Below are 27,033 nucleotides of genomic sequence, written 5' to 3' on the forward strand. Positions count from 1 at the left end.
AATAATATACGCGATGTGGTGTTTTTTTAAATAAATTTTCTATCTTAGAGGAGAGGAGAAGACGAAAAAATATTCTCTTCCTTTTTCATCTCGTTGAATTTCGATAATAATTTGAAATATTTTCTGGCAGAAACACTTTTTCGCGATCAATATTTTTTATATAGTCACTGGACGATTTATAAAAGGAATCTTTGGCGAAAAATCGTTCATTGCCAAGGATGTCTCTCCAAGACGGATAATCTAGATTCGAGTCGAGCGTCTTGGACGAACGTCCTTGAAGAGCGTCGTGGCTACCTTTCATGCCTGCATCGCCACCACGTCCGCGACACAATACCGTAAGGCAGCAGTTATAAAGGTGTGCACCGGCATTACAAGGCGCAGCGTGTTTCGTCACGGTGTCTGGAAAACGGTGTCTGCAGCAGGAGAGAGAGAAAGGAAGAGTATCGAATATCTGGAACGAGGTGGATCGTGTGGGTAACACGGGAGAATGGAATACCCGAGCGTCGATTCAGGCAATAAAAGACAGGTGCCGCTCAGCTTCCTCTCCTATCCTCCGTTTCCACCTATACTTTTCTGCCCTCCTCGTAAAACGTTAAAAAATTAACCCGTTATTGCCTCCTCCTGAAAGGAAACGAACTCGACACGAAGAAGAGGAGGAGAAGAGAGGAAACGTTCAAAAGTTTCCCAATGGTGAGATAATATTAACGACGATGATGACTTCCGCGAAACGGTTTACACGATCGTTTATTATCGTGAAAGTATTTCATTGACGCGAGTCTTTAATCATTTAACTTTTGCCTATATCCTTTCCTATTTTTAAATCCTCAAACGAAAAATATTCGAATAAAGAGCTCCATGATTTTCCAATCTCGATAATTGTACATGTTTTATCGATTTATATTCCAAGAATCGCGAGCAAAGAATTGTATACGCAATATATATATTTCGATCATACGAACAAGTTTCGTCGAGTTAAAAGGAAAAATATGGTGGCGATACATAAAAATCCGCGGGAGGGAAATATTTTCTGGCATTAATAACGGTTCGGCCGTAGTACGACTTCTCCGCGGAATTGAGAGTACATAAAGGTCGTCCCGTGTAAGTCAACCTCTTACACAAGGTGGTGGCACGATGTAATAAAGAAACACACACACACACACACACACGCGTGCATACAAGTGGACGGGCGAGCAATCGTTAGACGGCTTCCACGCCTCTAAATGTCATTAATAACACGTTGCACAGCCGTTGCGTCATTCCCCCCCCTCCCCCTTATACACACACCATTTCAGCCGAACCATTATTCCATTATTATTTTCCATTCCTCCGATCGTACATCGTCCTTTCCTTCCTCCTCCTGTTTTCCAAAATACGCCCCAATTAAAGATCGCGATAAAAAAATTATCGCTCGATATGCCAAATATCCACCTATATTTCGATCGAAAAGAAATATATAAAAACGGAACGTTAAAGACGTTCATACAGAGGCGTTCCAGATTCTTTCCAGCGTCCTCCTCCCTGAACGGTGGTGCAAGAAGTGTCGCGGGAATTCTCGCGCGTCCTTCACCTCGAGATAGATAGAGGGAGGGTGGGGGGGGAGTAAAGGCCCCGACGGTCGGCCGGGTTTTATTTTCATGCTTTCGGTCGCCGCCTCTCTCGCGCAATTGCATAACGGTCACGCGCACGCACGGGAACGTGCACCACGCGCGCGAAACGAACCAAGGCCTGACTTTTCGCTCGCGCCTTTCTTTCCCTACAAGAAGAATGCGCACGGAATATTTAATTCTTACGTTCGATATAACAGCAGAGCGATTTTATTTCATTAAGGGAGGGAATTTGGAGGGAATTAGTTTGTAGAGGGAGGGAAAAGAGGATTGTGGGAAAGGGGTATTAAATTTGATTGGCTATTTCTTATTAGTCGGATGGACGGTAAAAATGTACAGTATTGGCTGAAAACAAGGAGTAACGGTGAGTAGCGGATACACCGTATTTTACTTTTTGCCACAACTGACAATGTGATTAAAAATAATTGCAGGAAATAACACGCGTAACGTGTAATTTTTATCCAGCAATTTTTCTATTAACTCATCTTCGAGCGGCTCGCAATCGGTTGTCGCCTTTAAAACGAGGAACACGCGTGAGACGTAAACACGTCGAAGAGATCGCCACCGTTTCCTTGATAATTGATTCGAGTCGAACGAAGATTCCATTTTCGTCCATCTTGGACGAATCAACCATCTTCTTCAAAGTGGAATGAAAATTTAAAGATCCTTCCATTATGGAAATTAACGAAGACAATCTATTAAAAGCTAAGCATTCTGTAAACATCGTCGACAGGCGAATTCGTTGGATGAACGAACGATTCGTTTCGGAAATATTCTTGGATAAAATTTTTCGAACACGAATAATGTTTAGTGTCGAAGTCAGGCATTGGAGGAAGTCAGGCATTCCTCGATTACGCAAGAGACATCCACGTTTGGTTCAGTTTTATCGCGAGCAGGCATCTGACGCCCTCTCTTTCCATCGCTTTCTCCGCTCTCGTTCGAAAAAGCGGATCTGGAAAAGCGGTTTTTAATGTAGTTGGATTTTTGGAGAAGAAGTTCAAAGGTGAATGGAGGATTTGTTTTGCGGGAAAAGCGGAAAAATATAATTTTAATTACGATCGATTTTTATTGTCGGACGGTGATTAGGAGAGAATATTGTTACGGTGATTCTTCGAAGACGTCGAGTGTCGAGTAATGTTTCTGTTTTCTTGAAACTCGAGGTTAATAAGATATAGGCAGGTGTGGTTGTAAACGGCACACGATGAGTAATGTGTATTTCTTGTTGGTAAATAAAAACCGTGTTAGAAAACAGGGTCTTTAATTTCTTCGTTGGGATAAGAAATTCTATTCTCCTTGTTTGCGCCGCGTCTTTCAAGTTGACAACAAAAGCGTGATATCCCACCTCTCAATTTCACTTTTATATCCTTCTCTCGCTTATCCCATTCTCCTCGCTTTTAAAAACGGTCAAAGTGTCTTGTAAATGTTTATTAACCGTCCCCTCGTTTGTCATGAAAAATGTGTAAGTAGGTAAATACACCGAATGAAAAACGATTATACACTTATAAAATATAATGACAACAGGCAGTAAAATAACCGCACTCTGATCCTTCGATTCCTTCAATCCTTTAAATCTTATTAAAGCCTGCACTTTGCCCTCCACTTAAACTCGTAATTCAAACCTTTCATTCTCCGATATTAGGATTTGCTCGCTTCCAGAAAATGAAGAAAAAGTATCGAATTAACCGTAATACCATTTTCATAATAATCATTTTACCACTATTGTATTTTCTTTTGGGACACAATTTTCTGAAAAATTCTCTTTTCTGACCTGGCTCCCGTCTACCTGCCCCATCCCAAGATCCAAATACTTTCCAAATACAAATCTTAAATCTTGGCAATTCTCTTCGAGACAAATATCCATCGACTTCCAACCTCTTCCATCCATTAACACGATTACGTGAAAATTTATGCAATTACCAGAACGGCAAACGTTTATAAATACAAATTAATCCCATTGAGGCAAAATTAAAATTTCTGCTCTTAGCCGCAGCTCCCCATTATAATCCCGAGAAGGGGTTAAATCGTGTTCCTCGCCGTTGGGAGGCCGCTTATTCGCGGTCGTTTCACGGCAGTGGAAATGGCGCGAAGTTGCATAATCATCGGCGTAGCGGTACATCGGCGCGAAGAGCTACCCATCCGGCATGTAATGGCTTAACTATCCTTCAAAAGTAATAGCGGTGAGATGCGGCTCAGATGGACGCCTAAAACGCGGATGGAGATCGGCCACGATCTGTCATCGAGGCTGCCCACGACTTGTACCATACACAACTGACGCCTCTAGGCTTTTGTTCTCGTGGATAAGGAGGGATAACCGCGTTTAGGCGTAAAATGCAACGATTCGTATTGTGCACCTTGCCGATTATAATATATATATATATATTATAGGCAACGCGGTACCGTTATCGCATAGTTATTTCGACGAGCGGTTTTCTCTAAAACTGGCCATGAAAATTCTAAATTGGAAAATGCAAATACAAATGGTATTATCGCGGAATGCGAAAAGAAGTGAAAGGGAATAGCGCGTGGAGAATATATGGCCGAGTATCTCGAACGCGTGATCCAGGGATAAAAGTTTACGATGCATTTTATATTCGACACTTACGTAAACTAAGTTGTTTTTCATACACGCGCTTCACAGAGAGATGCAAATATTCAAGGATTCTGCCTCGATCGATTGGAATTCCTTCCATCCGGCCAACCTGTTACATAAACCTATACAGGAATTCCTTATACTCAATATACTCTTCTTTTTCTCTCTGCCAGCCTCGAATCTCTCAATTCCGTTTACGGGAAATTCTTCGAGAAATCCGAATCCTTTTTTTCTCGAATATCCTCTTCGTCCCAGATTCGACGCGAAAGCCAACGTCGTCGAAACGTCTCCCATCCCTAACCCGGATCGAAAGAAACCCGGCGTGAAAAGTTGAAAAGCGTTAACCATGGGTCGCTGCAGTTACTCTAACTGTGCCTCGTGCTTACGTAGAAATCAACTGTTCCCCGCCGTTCATTGTCATTTTTCTCGGTTGCCCGCCGCGCAATTTACGTCGAGGACAAAGGAGAAGGAGCAGGAGGATTCCTTCTCTCGCGCATACCGACCTCCATCACGATTTCTCGACGGACGAGAAGGGACGAGAGGAGGAGGAGGAGGAAATACGCGCGCACGCTTCCACACGGGGTGCCCGTGACTGCAGGGGCCCTGGCGAAGCAGGTGCCCGTGCATCGTCGTCGTCGTCGTCGTCGTCGTGGTCTCGTGCCAACGGTATCGCGCGTGTGCGTTTTTGCACCTTACAGAACAACCTCCAAGGATGGGGTCAACGACACCTTTGCGGATGATGACGACACGTATCGACAGCTGGACCGATTATTCCATCCGATCGAGCGCCCCTCTCGGCTTTCTGGGCCACCGGATCCCACTGTTTCTCCTCGCCGTCGTACGTGCGCCAATTTTATTTTTATTTCTTCTTCTTCTTCTTCAAAAGAGTTGACCGTGATAGAATTTCGTCGAAATTTGAGAAGAATCGGATTATATTGATTCGCACCGATCGAATTTAATTAATTTTAAACTTTCTGTATTACGTATATATGCGTTGTTCATATGTTGAAATAATATAAAGTAATGATTCTTTATTTATCGAAACGTTAATCCAGATTATATTATACGTTTTGTTGGTTTTAATCGAACCTATCGATTTCTCTTTTAATCGTCATCGTGGTGTTGATTATGTGGCACCTATTACGTTGCTCTTGACTTTGATAAACGCGCAAACGAAAAGAAAAATCCACACCGATATCCCATCAGCGGCGATATTCGAGAATAAGGATATCGATGATAATTGGTCGCGCACGCAAGGAGCGCATTTACGCGGCGAGTACATCATGTTCCACATCGGTTATTCCACCTGTCCTCATTTGCCACTGGCTCATTTTCAACGTTTTCCTCTTCGCTTCCGCAGAGAGGCATCGAGACGATTTATTAGCCCACCAACAACATTAATTGGGAACGGTGTTACGGTTTTTGTCAACTCGTCCGACATTGAACGATGAATCAGCTATCGCTACTCCCACGCCAATCCCTTCCTTTCTTTTTTCCTCGACGGATCTTATTATTTGAAAATTGAATCGTCTCCGTTCATTGCTGCAATCCTGTCTCTTTCGTATCTCCTTCGATTTAGCAACCGAGATGCGAATCCTTCATCAACGTCCCCCTTCCTTTCAAATTGAATTTATACACTTATCATCTCAGTTTTGTCAAACAAGATTCTTTAAACATCCTTATCTTGGATATTTGGAAACGAACGATTATTAAATATCGAACGAAGGAGGTGTATGTTTAATACGCTCCTGGTGTATTATACACCGTTCCTCGTGTAACGTGGATGGATCGATAAAAATGCGGGATGCGTGGCGTGGCGACGGCAGGAAGTATTTTGAATGAGCAGGAAGACGAAAGGTAGGTGAAAAGCTTGCCAGCTGAAATGGATGAAAACAAGATTCGAGAAGCTACCTAGGGAGCTACCCAGGCTCGAACGTGCTCGAACAGCTAAGAGGGTCAGTTGGAAATAGATGGAAACCTAGGTAATCTGTCGAATCTGAAATCCAAATCATCCTCGCTTCGAGTATATTATAAATATCTTTTCGGTATATGATGGAGGAATCTCTTGGTTGGTTAATAATTATAGAGATTTATAGAGATTTTATCCCATGTTTTTAACAAGGAGCGAAAAGCGAGAAAAATATCAACAGTGAAAGTAGTTCAGTTGGTTATGTTGCAACCTCGCCTCGGTTCAGTTATGATGTCAAACAACTGGTAAAAGATTCGAGAGAGTGGTAAAATTATAATATCGATCGAATTAATAACAACATTTCGTATAAAAATAATTTTAATATGAAAATTTGCTTGTCCCGCGATTACTTTCGATGACGCGTATTACTCACGAGTTTAAAAATTTCTACATGAATCGTTTTATAAATCGAGTCCACGCTTTTCCAACAGACAGATTCTTTTTTTTTGGAATTTAAGCGTCGACAAGAAAATATGGAGAATATCGTTCCAGCATCCTGGAATCCCGATAAGCATATTCAAAGTTATAGTTATATCGGAATGGTATATGCGCTATACCGCCTTTCTAAAATGTCGGAATGCCGCGAGGAAGTTGTATATGCTTATAAGCTAGATATATCCGTGTTGCGCGTTTTAAGTCGTACGATTTAGCAATTATTCCCGTTTGTCCCATTATCTAATGAGTTTTTAATCGACCGCGACCAATGAATCGAAATTATGATTGAACGTATGATTTTTCTTTCAACGAATTATACGTGCATTTTAACGGAAAAGACGAAGGGGAAAAAAAAGTACATTTTATTGAAAAATTTATTCGAACAATTAATTTTACTTTTTCTTTGCAATCGTATTCTTTTTCGAGTCGACGAATAAACGTCTTCTTTTTTCCCTAACGTTTCAAAATAAACGAGAACGAGTAGCCAGCTAAGCTCGTTGAAATCCAATTCATTCCAGCTCCATTACGTGACAGAGCAGCCTATTGTCATCTATCGTCACCGGATATCCGACATTTCATGCAGAATCCCATACAATTCATCGTCCTACTATCCTAGTGCGCATGCGACCAGTTCGCTCTTTCTAAATTTCCAGAAATAATTTCCAAGAATATTTTCGCGTTTCCTATATTTTAAAAACTATTACAATTTGAATAAGTTCGAAAGGAATTAAGTTGCCACAACATCAAACTCGCAATTAATAATAATTCTCGATCGATCGAAGTATTCAATATATCAGTGCGCAACGTTTGGAAACTCGAGCGACATTTTCCTTTCTTGCAATTTCCTTGATTCCGATCAGGGAGACCCAGTCAGTTTATCACGCAGCCGAATGCATTAACTGCTAATATGCGCGTTAACCGAGTATTGCTCAAGTGTTAAACTAAATTTACACCAACGCAACACGGGAGGCGCACAACACGCTGTCGCACCAATTTACCATTTACCATTTGCGTTCGCACACGCAACCACGTATCGTGATAAAGTCAAGGCGAGCACCTGTTACTTTGATAAATTATTCCTAATCCCTACTCCTCGCCACGACAGGATTACGGAATTTCCAGACTCGAAGAATGCGTCAGGGAAGCACCCCAACGACCGTCTCCTCTGCTATCGATTCAAGCTACCCCCGCCACTGGTTCGACGCCCCCGCATAGGGGATTCACTCACCCTATGCGACAGAGTATATTGAAAAATATCCACAAATTGTGTATAGTATAATCTAATATTTTCGCGCAATGTTCATTTACAATACAATTCGAAAATATCGAATTGGATGAATGAAATGATGATAATAAACTTGATATCGATAAATGGAGGAAAAAAAATAATATATTTTCATATGAAATAAAGTGAGAAAAATAATGCAAATAATTTTGCGCTTAATAATTTCTGAAACCAGGTATTCCAGCCCTGGTATTGATCGCGACGCCGTTTCGTATCCGACAACGGTGAAGGGAATTTTCCACCCTTCACTTTTGCCAACCTAAGCGATACACGGAGAGAGGGATGGTGTTATGTAACGAGAGAGTAATTTTTTGCAACCGTGCATTATTATATTTAATAATTAAAATGATAAAAGAATGCTTATATTTCGTAAATATAAATGAAACGTATCGATCTTTGCAACGCAAATTGCGACGAACGGTATAAACACGCGATATTTCAAAGTTTTCTAAAATTGTTGCGACGATCCCGTATAATTTCTCTCATTAGCATTTTTTCCACGGCGTAAGGAGATCTAAGATTTTGTTAACGTTTTTTTTTTTCTATTATATTCGAGAGCCTTACTTCTCACGCTCGAACACTTACGAAAAGGAAATTCTTCGAGTGTGGTGGTGCACGCGAGGCGTGAGAAGTTCTTTTTTTTTCTTTACGTCATACATCGAGTTTCCACCGCATAAAAAATAAGGCGAGCCTCGGTGCGAATTGCGTACGAAGAAGAATTTTTAAAAAAATCATGCCTCCCGAAGAATCTTCAATGGTATTTGAATTATTTGCGTGTAACGTAACGTGAATGCAAATAACGCGACGAAACAGGAAGAAGTAGGAAAATTTTCATGGCAACACATATAAATACTCGAGAAAGTTTGCGAAGAATTTCAATCGAGTTCCTCTACGAGCAGTATTTCCAATATTTATCTAATGTTTCCTTTAAAATTTATTGTTGTACAACGTCGATAATTTCTCTTGTTTTTTTTTCTTTTTCTTTTTCTTTTTCGCTTAGCAAAATGTTAATAAACGGAACAGAGTGTTCGAGTTGAGTAGATTTCTAAGGATCTCGAGTGGTTAATTCGACACCTTAAAGTCGCTTTCAAAGAAAACGGCTTCGCTGAATAAAAGCCTTTGAAAACGGGATGAATGAAAGGAAATACGAAGGAAAAGTGGTTGCTACTTGCAGGTGTGAAACGAGATGAGAAGACTGTTTGCACAAAAACAGAGAAAAGAGAGTCGAATAGAGAGATATATTATATGATGATCGTTGCAACTGTTTAACACCTCTTTCGGGTAATAATTTTCTGGATAAAATTAAATATCCACGTAGACAATCCGAAACATCAAAACAAAAGTTTAACGCTTTAAAATAATTAAAACACTGCGAATGATCCAACTCGTAAACATAGATTCTCGTTTAAATCGCTGGACACAAATTGCTGCTCGACCATTTCTTTTTCTTTTTTTCTTCACAACACGGATATTAATTAATTACGTATATACGCTCGTAATCTAAAAGTAGGTTAATTAAATCCGTGGAAAAATCCGAGCAGAAAACAAGCTGTTGTGCCGCAGCAAAAATCATTGAAATTTTATTAATATCTCGATGAACATTCTACCAACTCTCTTATTTAAGAAGAAGAAGAAAAAAAGAAATATCGAGAACTCGACGTTATTTCAATTATCACAATTCACTCTTTTCATTGGTTTCACGAAAGAGAATTATTCGACTGGGGGAGGGGAGGAATATCGAAATTTCAGAGAATGGCTCTCGATGGCCGTCGTCTCGATGCCATTCGTTCCGGAAGATACAGCAAAAGAATGCAATAAGAAACCTCGAGTGCAAAAGAAACGCGAGAGAGGAGACTATTCGCGCGAGAAATGCCAGAGAGAAAAAAGAAGGAAAAAAAAAAAAAAAGAGAAAAAAAAAATACTCGCGTTGCAATAATACGGCAACGAGGACACCGTACGAGACGCCTCCTTTATCCAAGGTTTCCCTGTTAATTTTCTACGTGTGTCTACGTGTGCGTGCGTGTGTATGTGTGTTTTCTATGCGCGTGCGTGAAAACCGTGTCTCTTCTCTTTTTCGTCACGCCCATGGAAATTATCGTCTCTTACGGACAAGATGATCCGTGTTGAGTTTAATCATCATTACATAGCTTTTTCATCCGAGAAAAGAAACTCTCGGATGTAACACCGATTCGAGCCAAACAACGAATTCGATATTTTTCACACATACGTAAGGATAATTTAAATTAAACAACACGAAAGAATTCAGAAACGAGAAGAATCACAATTTTTTTTTTTTTACATAACGAAAGGAAGACATTAGGTTTGGAAAGTTGGACGGAATCGGCGAATGGAATATGATCGATCAAACTTGCGCGCCAACTTCGTTTCCCGGTTCTCCAAGTTACGGATGCAGTCAGGTGCATCCATCGAATTCGCGGTTCATTTGAAATGCTCGAGAGAAAAGTCACGGTAGATCGAGCAATATTTAATAGACCGTAGGAAAATTTCAACGTTTCCGCGGTTTATTATCCCCTGTGCTCCCCTCTTTTAGTGTTAGATCGTTTCCATCTTTAATTTCATTATTCCCGATTAACAGAGGAGGCGGAAAAAACTGTTCATCGCGGTTTTTCTTTCTTTTTTCTTGAAAGAAAGGGATCTTGAGATCGTACAAGCAAGAAATCGATTCGCCACCCCCTTCTTCTCATTCGTTATATATAGATACACCAGTTTATCAGTTGTCGAGTTGGGAAGCATTGTCGTTAGAGGGATAATAAATCGCGAGACAGTTACGCGTTACATCATCCAAGGCGAGATAGCGAAGGAGACTTTCACGTTCCACGATTTCATTACCGTTCAATTTGTAAGCCGAGACAAAAAGGGATACCCCGAACGGCGAATATTGGGCTCGTAATAGATGTTCCAGACAAGGCTTTCCGGCCTCGCGCGCGTAGGCCTCCACAACGTGTAAATCTACGGTGGCGCCTAAGGCGAAAACAATGGACATCTTTCTGTCACATCGATCTATAGCCCTCTCGTGACAAATCTGCCACGCGTATCCACGCTTCCTTGGTTGCGAGATTCTTTGTCTGCTCGCAAAATAACGCAACGATCGGCTTACATTCAACTTTCGCGAACGATGAATACGGATTCTTGTTTTCGGTTCCCATCGTTATGAGAGAAAATTCTTCTTTAAATTTATCCTTTATATTTCTTCGCGTTAAAATTTCACCCAGAAATTACAAATAAAGCATTTTCGAAAAACTGATCTCAACTGACGATTACTTCTTTTCCAAGGGGAAATCGACTCGTCGATGGAATAAATCTTTCACGAATTCGATCAGGAAAAATGGAGGAGGAAGATGAGATGATTCACGGTGGATGAGCAACGAGGAAATTCTGTATTATCATTTCGATTGATATCTCGATTCCTCGAATTATAAAAACCGTGGTTTTTCGTCATTGTTGTCTCCGATTAATCGAGAAGTTTTTTTTCTTAGAAATATATTATATAGAAAAGAAGCAGCGTGCATTCTTGCAGCGTTACGGTCATCGTCGTGCGTCGACCTCTTCTGGTCTACTTAGAAGAGGTTAAGTAAATTTATTAAGCCGATAGGACTCGCGTCGAAGAAAGTGTAATGACCATAAAAGCATTGGAACCGCCTGACCTCTTAGTCACTCTTAATGACTGGTTGCAAAAGGCAATCGATTTCTCTGTTCGTTTGTTCACCTCGAAGGAAACCGGAGTAGTTGGCATGGCAATGTCTATTATTGTAAAATGAATAATTTTCAACGAGGAGTCAAAGGCCGGACTTGAGTGAAAGCATGAAAGTTTTGGCATGGAAGATTCGAAAGATTTAGATGCTTAATTTCGATTGCGTCTGTTCGAAGAATTTTAATAAAGGAAAATATATCCACCGCGCAGAAAATATTCCACGCGGTTTAGGAAATTCAATTAGAAAGTGACGATAAGACTCGATTTAATCGAGTATCGCTATGCATTTTTCCGCGCGCGGTCAAAAAACACGTACACGCGTCGCAAGCAGAGCAAAGCATAGGAAACGACACGACCGGCTTTCTAAATTTGTATCAAACGGCGTCACTTTCACCACGATGATCGATAAATCGCGGGATGCAACCTATTGGTATTAAGAGAAAACACGGAATGATCGATGATTTTTCGCAACAGCCTCCGACGAGCGTTTGCTCGATGGATCGATAAGCCGTCGTTTTCGACCACGGTAGTTTGATCCGCCCGATCTATCAACATTGGGAAGGATTCGCGTGTACGGCCGTCCCCTCAACAACGAAGATTAAAACCAATCCGATTTCTGATATCAAGGTGTTTCGTAATCACCGCATACCAGGACAAACTCGGCGTTATACAACGATTGTAAGAGTTACGGGATATAATCTTCGGAAAAAATTATGTAAAGATATAATGTCGGGTATAAGAAGTGTTAAAAGGTACGGATCGGGGTTAACGTTATGAATGAATGAATAATGATGAGTTTCGCGGAATATGCGTGAATTCGATTCATCTGAATTATTGCAAATTATATTAGTAATGAGAAATATTCTATTCATACGAGAATTCTTTTCACGTTTGAAACGAGTGGTTATTCCAAGCATCTATAAATACGCGAAATTATGCCATTCTTTCTTGTTTCTACATCAAGATCGTTTTCCTCGCAGTTTTCAAACTTCCGAGCCGATGTTTAACAATCTCTACGTCGAGCCATCAACGTGATTATTTAAATATTAATCAATTAAATCGGACGAATTACATTTTTGCAAAGGGAAATTGAAGAAAAATTAATTTACACGTAAAAGTCGAGATATCGAACGTTTTTAATTCACGTTTCATTTTTTCTTATACTTGCTCTTATGATCCTAAACACTCTCCCGAAGAAACTATAAACAATCATGCTTTCTACGCAAAGTCACGTCTCTTAAACTAACGATATTTAATCGTTCGTGACCAAAGGAACAAACATATCCCTCAGCAACAATGCGCTTCTCAAACCATCCAAGACGCATCATCCACGACGGAGGACCTCTATTACGCTAAATTCCTCGAATTAAAAGCGCGTTAAAGATCGGGCCAATAATTCCAGCGAGCCTTCAGGAACACCTCTCTTCCCTAGACCATCCATAGAAAATTCCACTCGACACTTTACCAGGAAACACAAGCATGTTTACCCTCCAACTTTCACAATACCGTACACACTCGCTAATCAACTCGCATTAGAGGTCCCCTCGCGCGAGTCCACCCGAAGTGGATGGTTGCATTCCAATCCGAAAACCTCTCGAAACAACGACAGCGTGGAAAGCGTGGAAACGCCGTGGATGGCAATTAATCACGCGAAGCTTGGAGGAACGAATCTCGCGTTCGTCCAGGAGAGGAGAGTGCTCTTGGAAGAGAGACCCTTACTCTCCTCGCGTCACGAGGAATCCTGTTTTCCATCCATCCATCCATCCATCCATCCATCCACGGGGGCTTCACCCTAATGCGCGATGGAGATGCAGCGTGGCGGTTCAGGTTTATCGAGAGTTCTCTCGGACGCTGTAACGGCACTCGAAACGCGTCGTTGTTGCGCGTCTCCCTCGTTTCATCTCCTCCGGCAAGGCTCTCTTCGGCTCTCTCCTCCTCTCGCGCGCATCTCCCCCACGCGCCTCACCTACACACGGCCACGGATGAACGCGCCACGCCGGCCGACCGGTTTCCATCGGGCTCCAAACAAACACGCGTCGACGACGACGGCGACGACGACGACAACGGTACACGGATCTTCGTTTCGTGAACCCCCGCGCTCGTGTTTTTTTTTTCTTTTTTTTTGCGTCGCCTCCCCCTCGGTTCCGCCTCCGCTTCTCGCTTTTTCGAAGCGTCGATCGAACCGACTCCCCTCCCAACGCGCAATTTACGAGGCGGGCCACGCCGAGTTTTTAAATTATTCGCAAGTCCCGGTGAAATTCGTCGGGGGAAGCCGTCCGTTTGTTCGGCCAACCCGGGGAGAACCGTTCTTTATTATCCTGCGCCGGGTGCACCGGAACGCTCCACGGTTTGTAACCGTGGAAGAATAGAGGAGGAGAGGTTCTTCTCGGGGAAAAATAAACGCGAATTTTGACAGTAGGAAAAATTTCTTTTCTAAAGATGTACGAGGGAACGAGGTCGCGTTGGATTTATGCGTCGAGAGAAGGTTAGTTAATCGAGAAGGATGCTCTGCAACATTCTTGCGTGTATTTGCGAACGGTTTATCGATAACCGTAAATTAAGTTTCTTGCCGATCGATGGGGTTATTTTTGTAATATCCCTCGTTTTCGAATGTTGAAGGAATGTAACGAAACGATAATTATCCAACGTAAATTAACCATAACAGAACGAAAGATTTAATTATAAGATCAATGAAACGCGCGTGCAGGAAGAAAGTTGATTTCGTTGGAAAAAGTTTAAAAAGGGAACAGACGGATTTGCAAGATTTTTGCGTAACGCTTGCGTCTATCGAATCTATCGCTCGCGACCGACAAACGGTATTATTCCGATCGAGGAATATTCACGACCCAGGCCAGCGGATTACAAAAGCGTTTCGTTGGATTAAAGTTTAATGAGAGGCAACGTCCTCCCCCCCGCTCCTCCCGAAAACCGCAATCTGGTTGCAAGATTGCCAATGAATCGTACGGAATGACGATTAAAAAATGCCGGCACTACCCGGTTAAAATTAGTCGATCTCGAACGGTATCTCGACCGAGTCTCTCGGTTAAATAATTATTTCCACAGGCTAGTCACGATCCATTTTTAAACTAGAAAATTTCAAACCGGTCGCAACGTCCGCAGAAAATATATATCGCCTGCAAAAACATTATTCGCCTGCATCGAACGTATATACGGATCTTCGTCGTAAATCTTCCTACAGTCGAACGATCAGATAATTTCGAAATATATTAAAAATGTGCATCCGACCGAGTTAAATTTATAGTAGCAAACGTTTCGAACGCATTATGATTTACGAATGATCCGTACAAACTTTTAATCGGTGATGGTGGTGGCCGCAGGGATGTTTCTCGCGTTTTATTTTGCGGATTAGTCAGAGGGTGACTACGTGGGGTGCCCTGCGAAACATCTTGTGAATCATTCGCCGAGAGTTTTCACGAGAGTTTTCATTTTACTGGTTTTAGATTAGTTTCGCCTCCCACGGGATGGATTCGAATCGCGCGACACTCGTGTCTAACAAGCGGATATGCAACACTCGGTCAAATGTTGCGCGGTTTTCTTTATAAACTGGATGAATTTAAATACACGCCGTAAGGGCATTGCACCGAGAACACGTTTCGATAACTTATCGATGAACGTCTGCTACTGTATCAATTTGTACGCGATAAAAATAACGCGAGGAATTTATCACTCGGTGAGTAAATGAATAACAGGATTGATCTTTGGCTTGGTAGCAATGGTTTCCGGTTCAACGAGCGATTTAAAAATCGGATCAAACGTTTGTTTTCAATCTCGAATAGAAATTTAAATAGAAAATTTGATTCTAATTCTATCCGAGGTAAAATTTAAACTATTGTTTTTCGAGCAAATCATCCTGTTATATTTTATACCAGCTGCGTATAAAATTAGAATACAACTATCTCTGTAAACATAGAATTTCATCACCGCTTATAAATGACTCATAGCCACAAATTACGGTTGCTATTTTCAATAGACACTGTCTCTCGAAAATTTTTTTCTCTCCCCCGGGAGACGGGTCGGAATCGTAAACAAGGATTTTCAACGTAAATTTGTCCAGGTGGTGATAAATCGAAGTAAACATCGAAACAATGTTGTGAGAAACCGCTTCCGCGTGTCGATTCGAACGGCTGCGCAGGAAAATAAGGGGAGGGGCGATTTATCGCGGATGAAATAGAGGGTGACACGAAGTTGAAACGAATAAACGCCAATAAACCACTGTCCGAAAACATTTTCCTCGAACATTTCCCTTCTCGAAAATAACGGAATAAATACTATCGACCGCCGAAGTGCAAACAGTGCGCATATCTGTCCGTCTAAATTACACGGATAACCGTAGGAAAATATAAACAATACTCGGTTGAAAAGTTTCCAAGAACTAAATGTAATGTGCACGCGATTTGGCTGGGTCTAACGTTTCGCATAATTTCGAAATCTGAAGGAAGTCGTCGTTTACGTGTCAACACGTAGTTTCGGGAGAAAATTTCGTACGATTCGAACCGACCCGACAAAGGAACCCGACTTAGAGCTTAGAGAAGACGAGTATTTACGCGTTTTAACCAGGCTCGAAACGTCTTGCATCGCGATTTAAACGATCATCAATTATAGATCACAGACCGTAATCGGCCATCACACGCGTAGCTAGTACGAAATACCTAGTACACGACTGATCGATAAATATAACTTCTATTTCCGGCATCGCACAAAAGCGTTAACCTTCTCTGCGCCTCTAAATCACTAATCCATTAGCAACGCATCGAGTCGTTTTATTTTACGCCAAGAAAATCTAATTCGTTCCTACGTAAATGACGATGCCTCGAACAAGAATTTGTGTATACATACACATATATTTGAAAAACATACGTGGGAATCTATCGGTTTAAATCAGGTTTAAACTGGTTTCGGTATGCTAGCCGAGCAATGATTTCAAGATGTAAGTCGAATTATATATCGAGGGGAACTAGCACGCAATTTCTAACTCTAACGTAACGTACGATCAATTACTGCGTCGAGAAGTTTCATTTCATTATGATTCGCCAACAACTGACTCGACCGGTCGCATCGAAGATCGCTCGTGTCGTAATTATGCTGTTTTAGAAACGATCTTAGTAACCTCGATTACGTGCGCACGTATCGAAGCGACGCGATGGTTAGATGAGAAACGAAACACGTTTAATTCAAGGTCTTCGCCGGCCTACTGTATTCTCGGACACGACGTTTCATCAACACTCGTTGATCAATCTCGCGTAACGATTTTACTTGCGACATTTTACTTACGGTTTCAACAGCAAAATTGTCGACAAGAGAAAACGACAAACGATTCTCGTATCGTTTTGTTTTCGAATACACATTGAAACGATTCTCGACGAACCACGTTCTCGACCATCAATCGTGTGAAAATATTACCTTACCTTTGAGAGAAGTTCCCGTTGCGGGATGTTGAGTAATCCACAGGGAGGCAGAGGGTAGAAATCCACAAACAGAAGAGCCCCGAGCTCGAGGAGAAGCTTGTCCACCAACAAAATCGTACGCACTAAATTGTTCGTCAGCGGGTACGCGTGGGTAAGGTTATGCACGCGCGGGCTTTTCAAACCGTTATATACGTAACACTACCGTGATAGTTTTGTTAGACACGATCGAACGAAAGGAACAAAGGCAGAAAAGAGAGAGAAAGAGAAGATATTTGAATATACGCAGCCACTTACGAGGACGAGATTGTTGCAAACAACGGAGACGAACGAGGAAGACCGACTGTACCGGCTCACCGTGAAGGACTGACGATGCTCTTCGATTGCTGGCTGCTCGTTGCGCAGGCTCTGCGCTCGGCTCTCCACGCTAGTGTTCGACACCGATCGACTACCTCCGGCTAGTTTCGACCTTTCTCGACTCCTCAGTCGAACTTCAATGGAGGAAGGAGAGGGAGAAGAGAGAGTGCGAAAGAGAAAGAAATAATGATAGGAGGCTGGCCTCAGGCTTGGCAACCTCGACGAACTTTTGCTTGGGTCGAGGCCGTACGAGCGTTTCTGTTTTCCTGTTGGAATTAAAGAGCCTCCCTCGGGATCGGTCTCGATGATAACGCAGAATGCATCTCACTAGTATTACGCAAGCAATCGAATTCTCTGGTAGCTTTGAAAACCCGCTATTCCAAACGAGTGTGACCGAGATCGCTCGACTCGATATATGGCTCGTGTAAATATTTGTACCTATAACAGAAATTTAATATTAGTACCGATAGTAGAAGTGCATTGATAATATGTATTTTATAATTTTGATAAATCGATAATGATTTTATCAAGAAAGGGCATCGACTTGGAATTTTATTTTTTTAACTTTACTTCAATTCGATCGACAATTGATGCAATTGATTCGTTCCTTTTTTATTCTCATTCAATTTCTAATTCTTACGTAAGTGTCAAACGTTTATTGCATTTCTTAATTTATAAGAATGCATTATTTAAATAAATATATCTTAGCAATATTTTTTGATTAAAAAAAAAAAAAAAGAAAAGAAAAATATCAAAGAAAGTTAACGTTTTCACAAAATTAGCGAGACTTCCTACCGAAGACGCTTTGTATCCGCGTCACGAACTTGCGTCGGTTCGAAGGCTGCGAAATTACATCGGAAGAAACCGGTAGCAAAATAAAGCTATATACTTCTCCGTTTCTCTAATAATAGAGTAGACGAGGCGGTGCGTTGCTTCCAGATTAAATGCCGTCTAGGACCTGAGGAACAGGCAAGGTCAAGACGTTCTCGGGATTGAACGATCAACGTTCGATTTATTACCGATTCCGCGCACCGATTTAGGGCGTTCCTTGTACGGGAAAGGGAAATGAGGAACGAGCGCGCATCCTGACAAGGTATATAAGACTTGGTTCGAGCTGGTGGACAAGTTGCCCATCGAAAGTCGATGGGAAATAGAAAGTACGTAATGCCAATCGTTGTCCCCCTGGTTTATCGGTGAAACGTCGACGAAGACACGAGGCATTGCACGTGCATTCGAGTCGTGAACCATAAAGATTCCGGCGAAAATGTTGAAACTGTACGATTAGAGCGGAATGAGATATGATTGATGGATTTTTAATATTTTAATGTCAATGCTATCGAGTTCTATGTTAATTTTCCCCGGTCGTAACGAAACAACAATTTTTAACATTAATGGTTTTACGATGATGCTTCTTCTTTTCTAAATTAAACATTGTTTAATAAATTTTCGAAGACACTATCGGCCGAGAAGAATGAAAGATAGATCTACGAGATGAAAGAAGGTACCGTTTAAAACCGTCTGGATAAATCAACCGAACAGAGGGATAGGAACGAAATAAAACCTAAATATTTTTACTGGTGTGAATCTCAGCCTGTCTCGTATCATCGTTGGCTTTAATGACTACGCGTTTGGTCGGTGCCGCATTTAGACAAGAAAGAAAGGGTAAACCATGCACGTATCTCCCCCAAATCATCAAAGTTAAAATAACTTTTTATGAACTTCGTTATCACGTTTCTTCATCATTTTTCTTTCTCCAACGTTACGCGAATCTACCAAGAAATAAATACGTAAAAATTCGTTTCAGCGATTACCAATTGCAAAAAAACTATAATTTACAATTTTATTAACGTGTTTCTTTCGTGTTCATTTTCCTAATTAGTAGGATCAAACTAAACGTTCCAACGAGCATTATTTCCCAGAAATAATTGTGCCACAAATACCGAAAGGTAAATTGGCCGTAATGCGTGATCAACTACGGGCCGTGCGGTTAATATAATTGCATTGAAATTCGATTTTACCCAAAGGCAAATTTGCATCGACTACGATTACTCGCAGTCGTAATAACGTTTCCTCGGGATCCTCTACAGTCAACTATACGATCTTATATATACGGTTACTGAAAATTTATCGCAAAACAAAAGGGATACGCAACGGGGAATATGCAACGAAATGGTCAATAACCATCTGCTTATAGATAATACTATCCTTTACAACATGTTATACGCGAGAACCGGTGATAGATGGCTCAAAGACATTATGCATCGGTCAGGAATCTCTTTGACGATCCATTACGAGGACCGTGGCAATTAAACGGCTTCTGGAAAACTCATTGCAGCGTATAGCATTCATCCCGACAACGTCTCTACATCTTTGTCGAGCCGCGTTATTACCCTATTAAAAGCCTTAACGTCTCTTATTTGTCACGGAACGGAAGCGCGGTCTGTTTATGACAAACATTTAAACGTTGGCGAGAAAGGCATTGAAACGAAGACGTGGCGTTAATCTCTTAACATTAAGTACGTGTTTATTGCCTCTTCTGATAATGAAAAGAGATTCCGTCTCGTTCGATGCAACATTGATCCCCCATTTCAAATTTGCGTATTTTCATTTATCCCCATTTTCCTCGATGTTACGTAATCATCCACACCGTTCCACTTCCACCATTCAACTCCATCCAACATCCGTCTCGAGAGAAACGAACGGCGTTGAAAAGAGTATCGTGGCCCAACCTACCTCGAATGCCCGACGTGCTTCTCCGAGCGAAATTACGAAAAGAGATTTTAATGCGGCTCCAGTGTACTCTGTATCTCTGTGTATCGTCACGGGATCTACGCGCCAATGTAAACGAGACGGGGATGCTGCACGAGGGAATGCGTGGAATCAGGTTATCTGGTCGTTTGCTTAACAGGTGGATATTTTGTGGCCTGGTAAACACACAGGCCGATAAAGGTGGTCCTCCTCCTCCTCCTCCTCCTCCTCCTCCTAGACGTCGACGGTATTCGAGATAAGGGCCGAAAGGGGATCCCTGTTGCACCCGTCGGCCTCACCGCCTGTAATTTCTCTCGCCACGAGGCAATTAAAAATTTTTTCCGTGGCCCATCTCCGTTGGCCAACCGTTTAGCCAACAGCCGACAGAGCTCCCAGTGTTCCCAACGATCCAACTTTTGTTTTTCCGCCTCGTTCCTCTTTCTGTTCCCCGCCTGCTCGCTCCTCCACCCGAGCAAATCCCGAGACCCAGCTATTATCTACACGAAGGGGGAGGGGGAGGGCGAGGAGAAAAAGGGACGAGCATTAATATATATTCAGCCGCGATTCCACCAGATCATTATCCACCCAAGGAAGGAGTGAGACGCGATAATCCAGCTTCGAATCCTCCTCTTCCTTCCGACCCTTCCTTCGCCCGCAAAATATAATTCCTTCGCTTCTACTTTATATTCGTTTTTTCGCGAAATCGATACGATCGGCATCATTAAATTTTTCCCCGTTACTCCGATTCCGTAGCGTACACTCGAGCCTGGCCATAAAGGATTTAACGCCATTTTCAAAAAGATTACAGATTTCGTTCTGCATGAATTTACATACTCGGATCCGTGGTGGATCGATGCGCACGATGGATCGACGCGAAAACTTTTATCGGGCCAATTTACAATTTACAACCTCTCTCATCAACCGGAGAGATTCACGGCCACTTTCGTCTCCCGCACGTTGTACGTACCATTATCGACGTACCAACGTCGTTTCTGCACAAACAGCGAGCCGATTTTAATTCTAAAAACGAAACGTTTACACGAAAGAGAGGGAAGAAAGGAAGAAAGATTGACATCAAAGAGTTTCTTCACCTCTTCGTCTCCCAACCTTTCATCGATGCGCAACAAGCATCCCTTTTTCCACGAATATCCGTTAAAGGTGAAATAACTCGTAACTTCTTTCCAGCCTTCTGGGATACGAATGAAAATATACCCAGCTAGTTTTATCCATCGTTTAGCCTCGTCTCTGCAAACAGCCAGGAAACAGTCGAAAATATCGAAAGTCACGTGTATACAAACCGTGCATATATATATATATATATATGTATACGTGGAAGAGACGTTTCGAGAAAGGAAGGGAAGGATGAAAAAAGGCGAGGCAGATATATATATATATATATATATATATATATATATATATATATATATATATATATATATATATATATATATACACGCGCGAAGCAGGGTCGAAATTATCCCCGAGGAGAGACTACGGTCGGTGCCTGTGGGCTCTCGCTTTAAATTACAACCAGGAAGATGGTTGGCCTCCCTGCCCCCCCGACCATCTGGACCCTTTGTTTCACTCCAAGCTTCGTCCTTCCCCAAGGCACGCGATACGTACGCCTTCAGAATCTCCTCCTCGCCTCGACTGAAAATAAAGGACAGAGGCGCGTATTCCACTCTTTGCCGGGGAAGAAGATTCTCGGATTCTCATATAGCGGACCTGGAACGACAGGAAGAAACGAGAATGTTGAGCGTCGTGTACCTACTAGGATTTTTCAACCCTTTCTTGCGTACGGCCACGCTAATTGCTTTAATTGCAAGGGGAATGTAACCGCGCCACGTAGAATGGGGGCCTTCAGAAAGTTCTGGCAAAAAGATCTTGGCCATCTTGCGCTTCGACCGTCGTGTCGTTCGTGTTTCACCTGCGAAACGGTTTCCCAAATATCAGTGTCTCGAAAGATATTACGATTTAAGGGATTAGGGCGGTGACACGACGAATTCTCAACGACGATCCTGTTTCAGATCTAACGGTTTTTACAGTCTCCTACGGAAGGGGATATGCAAGGCAAGTGTCGGAACAAAAAGGCGAAGAAAGGATAAAAGTGGAAGCGGAACACGATCAAACACGCGTTTAAATCGTTCCTTTCCTCTCGTTAATATACTCGTATCTTATTACACCTTTCCCCATTGGGTTCCTGGCGAGGTGAAATTTTAAACGGCGCTATCCTCGGGCTGAATTTACTCTCTTTTCCAACGAATCTGATTCGTATACTTGAACACGTCGTTTCCAGAAACGCAGCCACCACCTTCGTCAATTAGATTCCTGTTATTAAGAACGCAAACCGCGTTAGCGTATTGAGTCCCTGTTTACAGCTAGATGCTCATTAAGCTTAATGGAAGCAACGTACGTGGCACGGGCCTCCGGTCGCGGGTCCCGTTATCCCGAAAGAATGGTGTAATCTCGCGATCTCTCTTGCGAAAAAAAAAGAAGAAGAAGAAGAAGAAGCCGCGACAGAGAGGAGGAGGAAGCTTAATCGAACGCGTAATCTTCGCAATCGTTCGTGATTTAATTTCCCCGTTTCCCAATCCGGTGTCAAAAAGTTTAAAATCACGTCCCTCCGTCGAAAACCGTGCTACGCATTCGCTCGCAATGTCGTTTGTCATTCTAAACGGATCGCGCGCCTCACCTCGCGCATTCTGATCCCAGAAGAGGAGGGAAAAAAAAAAAAGGACTAACTAACCGGCAGCTCGATAAATGGCAATCGTCCCTCTCGATCCTCGACGACGAGCTTCACGCACGCGGCATCGTAATTCACCGCGTGATTTTGGATTCAGACTTTCTAGAAGGAATATATATATGTATGTATGTATATTGCCGTGTGTATCGTTGTTCGTAATAACGGGAGGAAAAAATTGTCTCGAAGCGAAGCGAAGAAAGTCCAACGAAAGTGATCCCACGTAACACGTGGACGTGGACAGACGCTTTATTCTCGATTCCCGTCGCATTGTCGATGAAAGCGATCCGGCCAGGCACATTCCTGCATCTCGTTAAGTGTCACGAAATTTGCATATTCGCGGTTTCTTGCTGCGAAACCTTCTGCTCCCTTCCTCGACAGTCACCCTTTTTCGGCCGGAATCTTACGATGCAACGGAAGAATGAATGAAATTGGAAGAATAGTAATGATCGATCGATCGATCTTAATTTCTTGGCGTATGAGAAAGATGATCGAGCCAGTGGAGAAATAAATTTCCCGAATTTTTGTATGAGATTTCGCGCGTACGGTTATTTTGGTATAATTTGCAAGGGGAACAAACTTTTAACACTTTGTATTTGTTAATTTGTTAACCGAAGCGCGAATTCCGCGCCACGGAAACAGTTTTTACGCCAAGAAGTTTCTACGTAAAGCGTGGAAAAACGTACACGCTTGACAGGTTGACCGTTCCACCTACCGTTTTAATCGGGCCGCTACTTTTTCCCACTTTTCGAAGTAACTCGATCGAAAAACGCGAATGCGCGCCAGCTTTGGATCGTTAACGCGTTACTCGAGAAATTGACGAATATCGTAAAAATTAAACAATAAAACAACGACCCAGTTGTTACCAGAATTTTTCCAGCAGCTTCGACCGAAATCGATTTAATCCGTGCATGTAAACGGTCAGATTGCAAATAAGTTTCTTACACGTGAGTATACATTCGCGTATGTAACGCGCGAAATGTAAGATGTAATATCGTAATACGTTTGTGCAATCACGATCCACGTAATGACGTGTATCTACGATTATTACCTGAATTGCGCACGTACAAAATTGTACGACGATTAATAATCCGATTGAAAATGGTAATCGTAATTATATCTCTATCCGTGCGATGAATTCCAATCAACGATGGAATCCCGAGAGAAACGATCGAACGAAACCATTTTTCTCCTCTACGAACAATGTTCAAAAAAAAAAGAAAACAAAAAACAGTGCAATTTATATAATTTCATTTCGAACTTTCTCTCTCGAGAATCTCTTTTATCGTTGCTCGCAGCACGTTTTCAGAAATTTTCCACCATCTACGTTTGGATTCGTTTTTCCTTTTCACGGCTCGAATTTGCATCGTTGAAGGAGCGACGCGAACTGCATGCATGCATCCTTCTAATGCACTGCCACGCGCTCATACACGAGGGCAACGGGTGCACACGTACGCAAAGAGTGGCCAGGATCGATGCGAGGCAGCCACGTGGGCGACTTGTTAAGTGCGCCGTCGAATCGCACCCGACCGCCACGAGCCACGTATTCTCCGCATCACGTTGCATCCAGAGCGAGCACTTTGATTTAATGCTCCGAGATAAGAGCGGGGGACCGAGTTTTTTCGGGACAATGCGAATGTTCGTAAGCGTAATGCGCGAGCAAGGTCGCCAGCATTGTGCTTGCATTGCTGAAGATGGACTGGAATGGAACTGGCGTAGATATGCTTGTTTGGATGACAGCAGCGATCTTGATTTTATTAAACGTTGCCAGATAGTGGATATGGATTATTAAGAGACGTTTATTTAAACTTCGAAATGGCAAAGTGATAATGACGTTGCAGGGAGAAAGAAGGTTTCTTTGATTGGTAATTTACCTTTTGATCGAAAAGATATTATTTTCTCTTGATTTTCACCTCGATGATAAATAATTGGCCCGTTTTTATGTCACAGGAGAAGAGAACGATCTCTCGTGCGAGGCTGTAACAAAATAGAAATTATGTTAGAAGCGAATTGGATGTAGAAAAAAAGGATGAACGTTAATATCTTACCATTTGTTCTGCAATCCCGTGGCAAGGAAAATGACTTTATTAACGTTTTCCTCCGTTCCAGTTGGAAACTGGACTTTAGTTCCGGTGCAAATACCCGCTGTCTCCGGTCGTAACACTTGGCGAATAATATTAACGATGTGCCACGAAAAATCACCGCCCACATGATTTACGAAATGATAAATTAATTGCGCGAAATCTGAAAGTGCGCGTGAATCATGTTAGATCTCTGTTGTACAAATCACTTGTTCCACGGGATGATTAATGATTAAAGATTGAAACCCTTAAAGCCGGGAAGATATTTCAAAACCTCTGATGAATAATCGTCGTATAATCGCTGCAGTATTATCGAAACAAACGTTATAAAAAGTCTTAATCCAATTCTGTTCCCCCTGTAATCACCAGCAAATAACGTTAACGAGACAATAAAAAATTCAATAAATAATTCTACTTCTCACTTCATCAGGATTTGCATCGAATAATTAATATCCAAGATTAACCATTTATCGCCAATAAATGACACATCATCGCGAGCCAAAGTGATAATTCCCTGACACGAATATTTCCCCCAATTCCCCAATTCCAATTTAACGTACCAGTTAGAGACGTTAGTGGTAACGCCAAAATAGGAACGGCAATAGGTGGTTAATAATAAAACGGGGTGATAATTATAGGGTGAGCCACGCATGAACATGAGTTTTCGGCCATCTATCCAAAACTCGCAGAATCCTCGAACGAGTTCCACCTGCGCGGATATATGCGGTCCGGGGATTACTCACGCGGCCTCCGAGGGTGCGTCGAAATAGAACGCTTAGTCAGACGTCACCAGGAACTGCAACTCGGGGGAGTCACCATGCTCGCCGTGCACGCGCGTCTTAGTTTGTTACGCTTTATGTACTTGTCCAACGATCTATAGAGGCTTGAAACGATCGAAAACGTGTCCGCGCGAGATGCAGCCGGGACGTGCGGTTATAACAGGCTTTGCCCGGACAGGGTTACATTAAATTAAAACGTGATCCTATCGCGACCGATAGGAACGCCTGCCATTGCAAGCCTACGGTTATCTTAACGCTAGTAAGCTTCTAGCGAGACTCATGCAAAGTAAGAGAAATTGGATAGCGTTTTTTCTCCCTTTCTCTTTCTCTCTCTTTCTACGTGCCAGTTACACGCACCAGTATCGAGAGCACAGCACTCGTGCTGCTTGTGTCTTGAAAGAATGGAACGAGAACACTTTGTCATTCTCGATCTTTGTTTGTTGAAAGTTAATAAAAGATTCTACTAAGATAGTTAAATTTCATTTCGCTCTATATGCTCTTGTAAATTTTATGCATGTTCGGTAAACTGGTTATATTCTCTTACGAGTCTCTTTATTGGTTAAATATGTATATATTTGAAATCAACAATACGTGGAATTTCTTCAATCTTAATCTTGTTTTTTAATTGAACAGGAAAAAATTGGAATCGTGAGTAATTATTAATCATGTGTAAGTATAAGTGGAAAAGAATTGTCGAGTGTTGACTTAGTAATAAGGTGGATACACGATTGAAGCACGTGGCTCGATAGCTACGTGCTATATAGACGAGGGCTAGTTTAAGATTGCTGATGTTAAAAGGGAAGCGCACCTGGATCGACCAAGATACTTATTTGCATCCACTGTATCTCTCCCTACTTCGACCCAGGTGGTTGATCTACGTTGTATAGTCTAGATTACTTGCCTCGGGGTATATACAGGTAGCATCTTAACGAAATTGTTTCCAATCACGCCGACATTCCTTTCTAAATCTGTCTTAATTGTTTTTTACAATTCGAGCAGATAATATTATTACGTAGAAGTCTCAGAGATATAGAAATTATAAAGAGTAATTTATTGTAATTTGAATATTTCATTTAAAATAAATACATGTTATTAACATGATGATTATTGTTCTATTAAATATTAATTCAAAAGATGTATTGCATTGTCAAGCATTTTGAGTAGTAAGTATTTAGTTATTAATATAATTGTATAATTAATATTCAATATTTTTCATTATTTTATTTATATTACGGGTTTATTTATAATATATTTTTTATATTTAGTATCTCTTTTCCATTTCAAGATTCTTAAAGAAAACTTTACACAAC

The 27,033-nt window shown here is 41.8% G+C and overlaps 1 protein-coding gene across 2 annotated transcripts in view; it reads right to left on the bottom strand.

Moving 5' to 3' along the window:
* The window catches only part of LOC551558 (trichohyalin), a 115,094-nt gene extending 97,632 nt beyond the window's left edge, over positions 1–17,462 (bottom strand). For both annotated transcript variants that reach the window (XM_006571020.3, XM_006571022.3), the window contains exon 1: positions 17,022–17,462. The gene's annotated coding sequence lies outside the window, so the exon portion shown is untranslated. The remainder of the gene's footprint in view (positions 1–17,021) is intronic.
* Between the last annotated feature and the right edge of the window lie 9,571 nt (positions 17,463–27,033).

The sequence above is a fragment of the Apis mellifera genome, linkage group LG1 (assembly GCF_003254395.2).
Source record: "Apis mellifera strain DH4 linkage group LG1, Amel_HAv3.1, whole genome shotgun sequence".
In the NCBI taxonomy this organism is placed as follows: Eukaryota; Metazoa; Arthropoda; class Insecta; order Hymenoptera; family Apidae; genus Apis; species Apis mellifera.